At 39.2% G+C, this 8,979-nt stretch overlaps 1 pseudogene; it reads right to left on the bottom strand.

Annotated features, from left to right (window-relative positions):
- Window positions 1-234: 234 nt before the first annotated feature.
- On the bottom strand, window positions 235-856 carry LOC129083076 (COMM domain-containing protein 9-like; annotated as a pseudogene).
- Between the last annotated feature and the right edge of the window lie 8,123 nt (window positions 857-8,979).

The raw sequence follows: 8,979 nt of genomic DNA, 5'->3' as shown, positions 1-8,979 counted from the left end.
AGATGGAGTTTCTGCTCAACAGTATTGGAAAGAGGACAGAGAAGATGAGTGAGAACAGTGTCGGGGCATGGTTACTTTTTCCCGGAGCAACCGTGCCTTCTGGATGGCAGCCCCTTTCTGTCCCCATCATCCTGCCCGCTGCTGGCTGCAGCAGCTGCTGCAACCAGGGTGGCCCACTGGGTGTTGCAAGGCGCTCCACCACTGACAGCAGCTAGGGCTGGCAGCTGGCCATGGTCATTTGTTGGCCACAGCAGAAAATTGGTCTCGATGTTTCCCAGCCTGTCCATCATAGTGTTCAGCATTTCTTCACTCAGCTCCATGGCGACAGCTGAGATGAAGGGTTTGTTCCCATATAGACTGGAATCTTCTTGGATCTTCATCTGGAGCAGGCAGGTGGGGATGACCATGTGGCTAAAGCTGACAATGTGGTTTTGATGTCCACTGTCCAGGCCAGGTTGACCAGGTGTGGCAGAGAGTCAGATTTGCTTGGGCTTCAGTTCTCCTAGTAGATATGTGCTCCAGGATGATTTTTGTTAGCAGGTTTTTGAGGTTCTGGTGGAAATTTTCAGGAAAAAGAGCCATAATTGCCTCGTGGAGGCCAGGTCATAAAACGCTGTTAGCCTAGTGAGGAGCTGCAGGGCTTGGAGGAGTTGCTCTGCCTCCTCTTGGGTCACAGACAAGCTGAAACACGTGGTATCCAAGAGATTTTTTGAGCCAAGGGCTGAACTGGAAAAGCTGTTTTGGCACAGCTGACAACACCTTTCAAGGAGGCCTTCAGCAGGCTCTGCAGTGCTTCCAAGTTTTCTGCAGTCAATGCAGCCATTTCCCCCAGGTCATGTGATGAGATTCTTTTCATTAGTAACATACTTCTGTAGAATGAGAATTCCATTCAAAACTTCTAATTTTGTCAGATATTATTTATTTGTTTGTTTACTTATTTATTTATTTAATCCTCATCTGAGGACATTTTTCTTTTCATTGCTGAGAGAGAGAGAAGAAACAGGGAACATTGATGCAAAAGAAACATCGATGTGATTGCCTCTTGTATGTGCCCTGACCCGCAATGCTTCAGTCCATGGGACAACACTTCAACTAACTGAGTCACACCCGCCAGGGATGTCAGGTTTTTATTGTACCAGTTATCAACTTCTGGATAACAAACTACCCCACAATTTAGTGAGATAAAGCATCGTTTTGTTATTTTTCTCATAGTTCTGTGGGGCAGGAATTCAGATAAAACACAGTGAGGAAGATTCATTTATGCTACATGTTGTTTAAGACCTCATCTGGGGGCTGGTTGGCAGTCTCTCTCTATTCATGTAGTTTCGGGACCTTCCTACTGCATGGTGGCCTTAGGGTCATTGGAATTCTTACATGGTGGCTGAGGGCTCCAAGAGTGACTCTTTCAAACACAAGAAGTGGATGCTACTTGTCCCTTAAGGACTGGGCCTGACATCACTCTTTTAAAATTCTCTTGGTCAAAGCAGTATGCAATTTGCTCAAACTAAAGGGGAGGTGATAAAGACCCCACCTGTAGTGGGAGGGGTGTTAATTTATGACCATCTTTAATCCACTGCATTGAATATTTAAAAAAATTTTCATTAGAAGGAATCTCAGAGTTAATATCTTTTAATATGCCATGCTTTGGACAATGCTTTTTATAAATAACACCCCCAAGAAGAGCAGTTCAATATTTGCTCAAACATTTTCAAAGAGATGAAAGTAAGTCTTTGTTTTGGTGTTAGCCTCTGAGTGAACTATAAAAATGAACAGCTGATTTGATCACTAAGAATCCTCATTTTTTAGCTAATCTTTTTGAAGTTTGTAATACAAAACTTCAATTAAAGCAGCAGTTATGGTGATACCCAGGGAAAATGGGAATCTCTAGGATACTGAAAATCTAACTGTGGACTAATGGGAACTAGATGACTTCAGACATGAAAATTCCTTGTGCATGTTCATAGATCATACCAGGTAGCTCTTGGCTTGTTGTTCTTCCAGGAGTTTAGATATTCTTTTACAGGTAGCATAAATTTATTAACAAATTTTAGTGAGGGAGTGACATAATAAGTTAAGAATTTTAAGAAGATCATTCTGTAGGCATTGTAGAGAATTAATTAGGAAAGGCTAGGCCCAATTATAAGTCTGTTCATTAGTCCAGGGTGTGAACTAAGCATGAGTCATTAGTAATGGAAATGAGGTGACAGATTTATTTAGGGGCTGTACTCTAAAGGGTTTGGTGATAGCTCAGATGAAGGTGTCAGGAAGAGGGAAAGTCTAGGATGTGTTGGGTTTGAAGAATACTAAATAGACGGTGATGTGTTAACCAAATAAAAAGTGGGAAAAGAGGTTTGGAAAGAAGAATGATGAGTTTGATTCTTTTTCTTAATCATATAATGAAATGCATAGATCTTAAGTGTATAGTTCAATCAATTTTACATGTAATGAAATACATAGATCTTAAGTGTACAGTTCAGTCAATTTTGCTAAATACATATACTCATGTAACTCATAACCCTATCAAGATATAGAGCATTGCCCACACCCTCAGAGAGTTCCCTTGTGCACCTCCCCAGTCAATCACCTCTCCAGAAGCAACCATTATTCTGATTTCTATCACCATAGATTAGTTTTGCCTGTGTTAGACTTTCTGAATGGAAGTATGCACTATGTACTGTTCTGTGCCTGGCTTTTCTCACCCAGCATAATTTTTTTGAGATCAATCTATGTTGTTATGTGTATCAATAATTCATTCCATTTTATTGCTGAATAGTTTTCCTTTAATATGACTATACCACACTTTATCTCTTTACCTATGGACATGTGGGCTGTTTTCAGTTTTGACACTGATATAAATAAAACTTTTATGAACAGTCTTCTACAAGGCTTTTTGTGGGCATTTGTATTTCTCTTGGATAAATACCTAGAAGTGGGATTGCTGGGTTTAATTTAAGAAAGTACCTAACAGTTTTTCAAAGTGTTTGTACCATTTTACATTCTACCAGAAAAAATGAGCATTTTCCTTGTTTCTCATCTTCAGCAACACTTGGTATTATCAGTCTTTTTCATTTTAGCTGTTCTGATGGGTATATATGGGTATCTCATTGTGGTTAATTTAAATATTGCTGATGATTTGCGATGTTGAGGCCTTTTCCCTGTGCTTGTTTGCCATTCATATATCTTTTATTAACTGTCTACTCAAGTTCTTTAAAAAAATTGTACTGTCTATTATCACTAAGTTGTAGAAGTCTTTTATATATTCTAGATACAAGTCACTTGTCAGATACATACAGGTATCGAGAAAATTTTCCTCAATTTGTAGCTTGTTTATTCCTATTCTAAATGAAGTGAAAGTTAAATCCTGTATCCTCTGAAAGCACTTGCAAATGGATGAACTCTCCCTTCTTCAACTTATGTTCCAGTCCTCTTGATCAAGCACTCTAGAATACAATCTCACCTGTACACTCCTCGCTTCTGCTGGTGTATGCTGGGTAAGTTCTATGGCTCCTTCAGGGTATAGTCCTTTGTGCCCTTCTCAGTCCCAACAGGTTAAATTGGGACTTAATCCTAATTTTAAGAGTAAATCAGTTTTGGGATTAAAATCCTGGTGGCCAGAAAGGACAGATACTGAGGATCCACATCCCTGCTGGGATGGGTGAGCTGTCTTGTTGGAGAGCAGGCTCTGCAGCACCCACAAGCAAGGGAGAGTGAGAAGTTAGCTCTTACTGAGAAGGAGTGGGTTACTTCTGTAGGGTCACAGGGTTCTGGGGAATATGGGGATTCAAGGGTTTCAGGGACATAATCCAGATAGTTCCATTCCATTTTACCCATCAGGGGCTAGCCCTGCCTTCATTGGGAATTTCTCCTTCTTTTAACATTGGCTGTTCTGACCATTAAGTTTTGGACTGGTCTTCAGTTTCTCTGCCTTTCCACAGGAGATGACAGTCTGTACACTATCAAGAGGCTGTGGTGGTTTTAAGATATGTCCACAAATTCTTTGGCACTCCTTTCTTCAAGGGGTAGAGACTAATTCCTCTCTCCTTGAGTGTGGGCAATATTGGCTACTTGTTGGAAAAGAATAAAGTGAAAGTAATGTTGTACATTTTAGAAACTAGGTAATCAAAGGCACTGAGCTTCTTCCTTGCTCTCTCTCAGAGTGCTTCTCTGGAGGAAGTCAGCTGACATGTCATGAGGAAACTCAGGCTACTGATGGAGAAATCCTTGAGTTGAGAAAATGTGGCCTCATGCCAACAGCCATATGAGTGAGCCTGAATGATCCTTCAGCCCCAATCAAGTGTTCAGGTGATTATAACCTCACCTGTTCTCTTTTATTGTTATTGTTGTTTGTGTTTTTTTGTGGGGTATTAGTTGGAAGTAAGCACATTGCATTAATAGAGCAATTCCAACTTTAATGAAAATTGTTTTAATGTATAGACAAAAAGAGGGCATGTTGGGGAGAATAAAAAATAATAAATTAAATGTAGACTTTGAAATACTGGGTACCAAAGATGTCCTAGAATGAGAAACTCAAAGATAATGGTACATTTTTAGAGTAAAAGAGGTCAGCAAATCTTGGCTGGTGACTTGATAACCTGTTTTTTTTTTTTTTTTTTTTTTTTTTTTTTTAATACACTCCAGATGCTATGTTATTATTACATTTGGTAGTTATTATTTTACAACTTTTTTTAGATATATTTCACACACCATACAATTCACCCAATTAAAGTACACAGTACATTTTTTTCTCAGTATATTTACCTCACCGCAATGTAATGTTAGAATGTTTTGAACACTCCAAAACGAAACCTTATGCACATTAGCTGTCACTCTCCATTCTTCCTTTACCACTTGCCCTGGCCCCGAGACAACACTCTTTTGTCTCTAAGGGTTTACTTGTTCTAGACCTCTGCTCATTGAGTTCTGCTTATTGAGATCTTCCAAATGTTGATACATTTTGTTATACAAAAGCAAAACAAAGCAAGAGAACCCTACAATGATTAATTAATTAAAGTCTTTTCCACTGATCTATCAGAAGAACCTTAAGTAGTGGGAAGCTGTCAAGTTCTTTTTGTCAGGTATAAGTTTTCCCAAATAATTTTTGCTGTTAGCTTGAATTTTATCATTACCAACAAATACCATCAGTTGTTTTCCCTTGAAATGATAGGCTCACGTAGTTCATTTTTGAGAAATTATGTGCCATATACCCAAGACTGTATTCAGTTTGTAACCTGTTTGTCAGTTGCTCTTTAACTAAAAATGACATTGTGTCAAAAGGGTGGCTAGGTTGGCTTGTGACTAAAATTGTCCACAAGTGCTGTTCCTTAAGACAAAGTACTTCAACGTGTAACAGAAGTGCTTTCTATACTTGCCATTTCATTACATATTACATATTATATAAAAATATTAAAAAGATGTATATTCTGCTCTGACTGGAGTGGCTCAGTTGGTTGGGCATTGTCCCATAAACTAAAAGGTTGCCAGCTCGATTCCCAGTCCAGGCACATGCCTGGGGTGCCGGCTCAGTCCCTGGTCGAACGTGTGCAGGAGGCAACGGATCAATGTTTCTCACATTAATGTTTCTCTTCCTCTATTTCTCCCTCCCTTCACTTCTCTTGCTAAAAAAAAAGTATATTCGAGGGCAAGATTTAACAAAGTTAATTGTATTTATGCTTCGTCAAGATGAGTCTTTAACACTGGCTGGGTGGCTCAGTTGGTCGGAGCACTGTCCAATACATCAAAAGGTTATGGGTTGATTCCTGGTGAGGGCGCATACCTAGGTTGCGGGTTTCATCTCCAGTTGGGGTGCGTATGGGAGACAACTGATTGATGTTTCTCTCTCACATTGATGTTTTTGTCTCTTTCTCTTCCCCATCCTCTCTCTCTAAAATCAATAAACACATCCTCAGAAGAGGATTAAAAAGAATAGTCTTTTTTTAAATTGTTGTTCAAGTACAGTTGTCTCCAATTTCACGCCACCGCTTTCCCTCACCCCGCCCACCCCCCACCCTCAGTCCTAATTCCCTTTGGCTTTGTACATGGGCTCTTTGTATATCTTTCTAGACGACACTTCCCCTTCTTTCACTGGTTATTGCCTTCCTTCTCCCCTCTGGTTACTGTCAGTTTGTTCTTTATTTCAATGTCTCTGGTTATATTTTGCTTGCTTGTTTGTTTTGTTGATTAGGTTCCACTTGTAGGTGAGTCTTTAATGAAACTTTTTAAAAAGTTTTTTGTTTTTCCCCAATGTGAGTCAATGACATTTTGGTGGCACTGCCTTGATTTGTGCTAAGGTGTCATCAGCTCCCTTCTGGTCATACCTGTTCTCCTCCAGCCGAGAGCAGGTGACCCCATCCTAATTTCTAATATGATAGACAAGTCTTGCCTGTTTTTAAACTTCATATAAATGGAATCATAGAATATGTACTTTTTGTGCTCAGCTTCTTTCACTCAACATTATGTTTGTGAGATTCATACTTTAATGTGTTGTTGGCAGTTTGTTTCTTCTCATTGCTATTTATATTTTCCTGTATAAATATATATCCTTTCTGCTGTAGATAGCACTGTGATATGCCCATTTTTTGTTTTTGTCTCATGTGAGCAGTGCTGTTATGAGTATTGTACCTACCTTTTCATGAATATATGCATGTTTTTGTTATTTATCTAAGACTACAGTTGCTAATTGTAAAGTATGTATATATTTAGCTTTAGCAACTACTGCTAGTTGGTTTTCTGCAATGTTATTTTTTGAAATAATGAAATTAGATTGGAGAAACAACTTTGATTTATATAGCAAAATAAAATATGTGAAAATGTGCACTGGGTTGGAGAGGCAGTTTGGGACAACACTGTTCAGAGCCTGAATGCCATGCGAAGGCAAGGTGGGCCGGGCACCGCCACAGAGATGGGGTTAGATTGGATCTGGGTCCACTTCTTACATTCTATGCCACCTTGGCCATGTTATTTAACCTTCTTCAACCTTAACTTTTTCATCTGTTAAATGGGGATAGTACCCACCTACAAGAGCTGTTTTGAAGATTAAATAAATAATGTATGAAAACTGCTTACAAAAGGATCTGGTACCTAAGGCACCTCTGAAAATATTAGCTTCCTTTTTTCCAAAGGATTTCATTTGGAGATACTAGGAGATATTGGTACTATTTCAGCAGAAAATATACCATTAACTGATATATCGTTTAAAGTGTTTAATAAAATAAAGGTAAGCCTGAGACTGAAGTATTAGAGTTTCAATCTCCTACTATTCTGCTAGTGGGTATATTTTATGCCGACTACAGGGTGGGAGTGGGTGTGTTTTAAGTTTCTTTCCCAAGATGCCATTTTGCAGAATGCACAGACTAGCTTCATATTTATAGTGCTTTGAATAGTAGAAACAACTTATTGGCATCACATAGCAACAACATTTCTGCATTCTCCTTTCTGTAGAATACACCCCAGAACATAAAGCCATTAAAGATAAAGAGTAGAGACCAAAATGCAAATGATTGGTCTTAGTCTCAGCTGTAGAGAGATGACCATTGCTGTCTCAGCCAAAGAAAGGCAAAGCAAAAGGATCTGAAGCCCCAAAGTCTTAGGACTCAATAGCACAAGCAATGATGTCAGGTACAAGGAGAAGGTAAGGGACAGTGTTATGATCTTTACCTTATACTCACAGATCTCATTTAAAAACTAACAAATGGACCTGATTGGAACAAAAGGAGGTGGCCTGGAGATGTTTGTGTTTTTGACTGGGTGTAGGTGGGGAGGAAGCCACGTGGAGCATACTCCTGCCTGCCCAGTGGACATAGGTTGAGTAAAGGCTTGTCTCCTTTTTTTTTCCCATGATGCACATTTGTTATTTATTATTATTTTCATTTTTTAAAATTTAATAGTGTATATTTTATTGATTGTGCTGGTACAGGTGTCCATTTTTTCCTCTCCTTTATTCCCCTCTACCCAGCACCGCCCCACCTCCCAATCCCTCTCTTAGTTTATGTATATAGGTTGTATATGTAAGTTCTTTGGCTTATCCATTTCCTATACTATTTTTAACTTCCCTCTGCCTATTTTGTACCTACTATTTATGCTGCTTCTTCCATGTACTTTTCCCTTCATTCTTCCCCCTCCCCTCTGTTTTACTGTTCATAGCTTTGATCTTCTTCTTTTTCTTGGTTAAGTCCATTTAACATTTCATGTAATAAGGCCTTGGTGATGATGAACTCCTTTAGCTTGACCTTATCTGGGAAACACTTTATCTGCCCTTCCATTCTAAATGATAGCTTTGCTGGATAGAGTACTCTTGGATGTAGGTCCGCGCTTTTCATGACTTTGAAAACTTGCCGGCCCCTTCTTGCTTGCAAAGTTCCTTTTGAGAAATCGGCTGATAGTCCTATGGGAACATCTTAGTAGGTAACTGTCTCCTTTTCTTTTGCTGCTTTTAAGATTCTCTCCTTATCTTTAATCATGGGTAATGTAATTATGATGTATCTTGGTGTGTTTCTCCCTGGGTCCCGTTTCTTTGGGAATCTGAGCTTCCTGACCTTCCTGGAAGTCTATTTCCTTCACCAGACTGGGGAAGTTCTCCTTCATTATTTTTTCAAATAAGTTTTCAATTTCTTGCTCTTCTTCCTCTCCTTCTGGCACTCCTATGATTCAGATGTTGGATCATTTAAAGCTGTCCCAGAGGTTCCTAAGCCTCTCCTTATTTTTTTGAATTCTCATTTCTTCATTCTGTTCTGGTTGAATGTTTATCTCTTCCTTCTGCTCCCAATCATTGATTTGAGTCCCAGTTTCCTTCCCTTCAGTGTTGGTTCCCCGTATGTTTTTCTTTATTTCACTTTGTGTAGCCTTCGCTATTTCCTCCATTTTGCGACCATACTCAACCAATTCTGTGAGCATCCAGATTGCCAGTGTTCTGAACTGTGCATCTGGTAGGTTGGCTATCTGTTCATTGCTTAGTTCTATTTTTGGAGCTTTGATCTGTTCTTT

This window comes from Pteronotus mesoamericanus, unplaced genomic scaffold (genome assembly GCF_021234165.1).
Source record: "Pteronotus mesoamericanus isolate MK-2021 breed Mesoamerican mustached bat unplaced genomic scaffold, CSHL_Meso_final scaffold_165, whole genome shotgun sequence".
NCBI lineage: Eukaryota > Metazoa > Chordata > Mammalia > Chiroptera > Mormoopidae > Pteronotus > Pteronotus mesoamericanus.
This window is presented reverse-complemented; position numbering and strand designations above follow the sequence as displayed.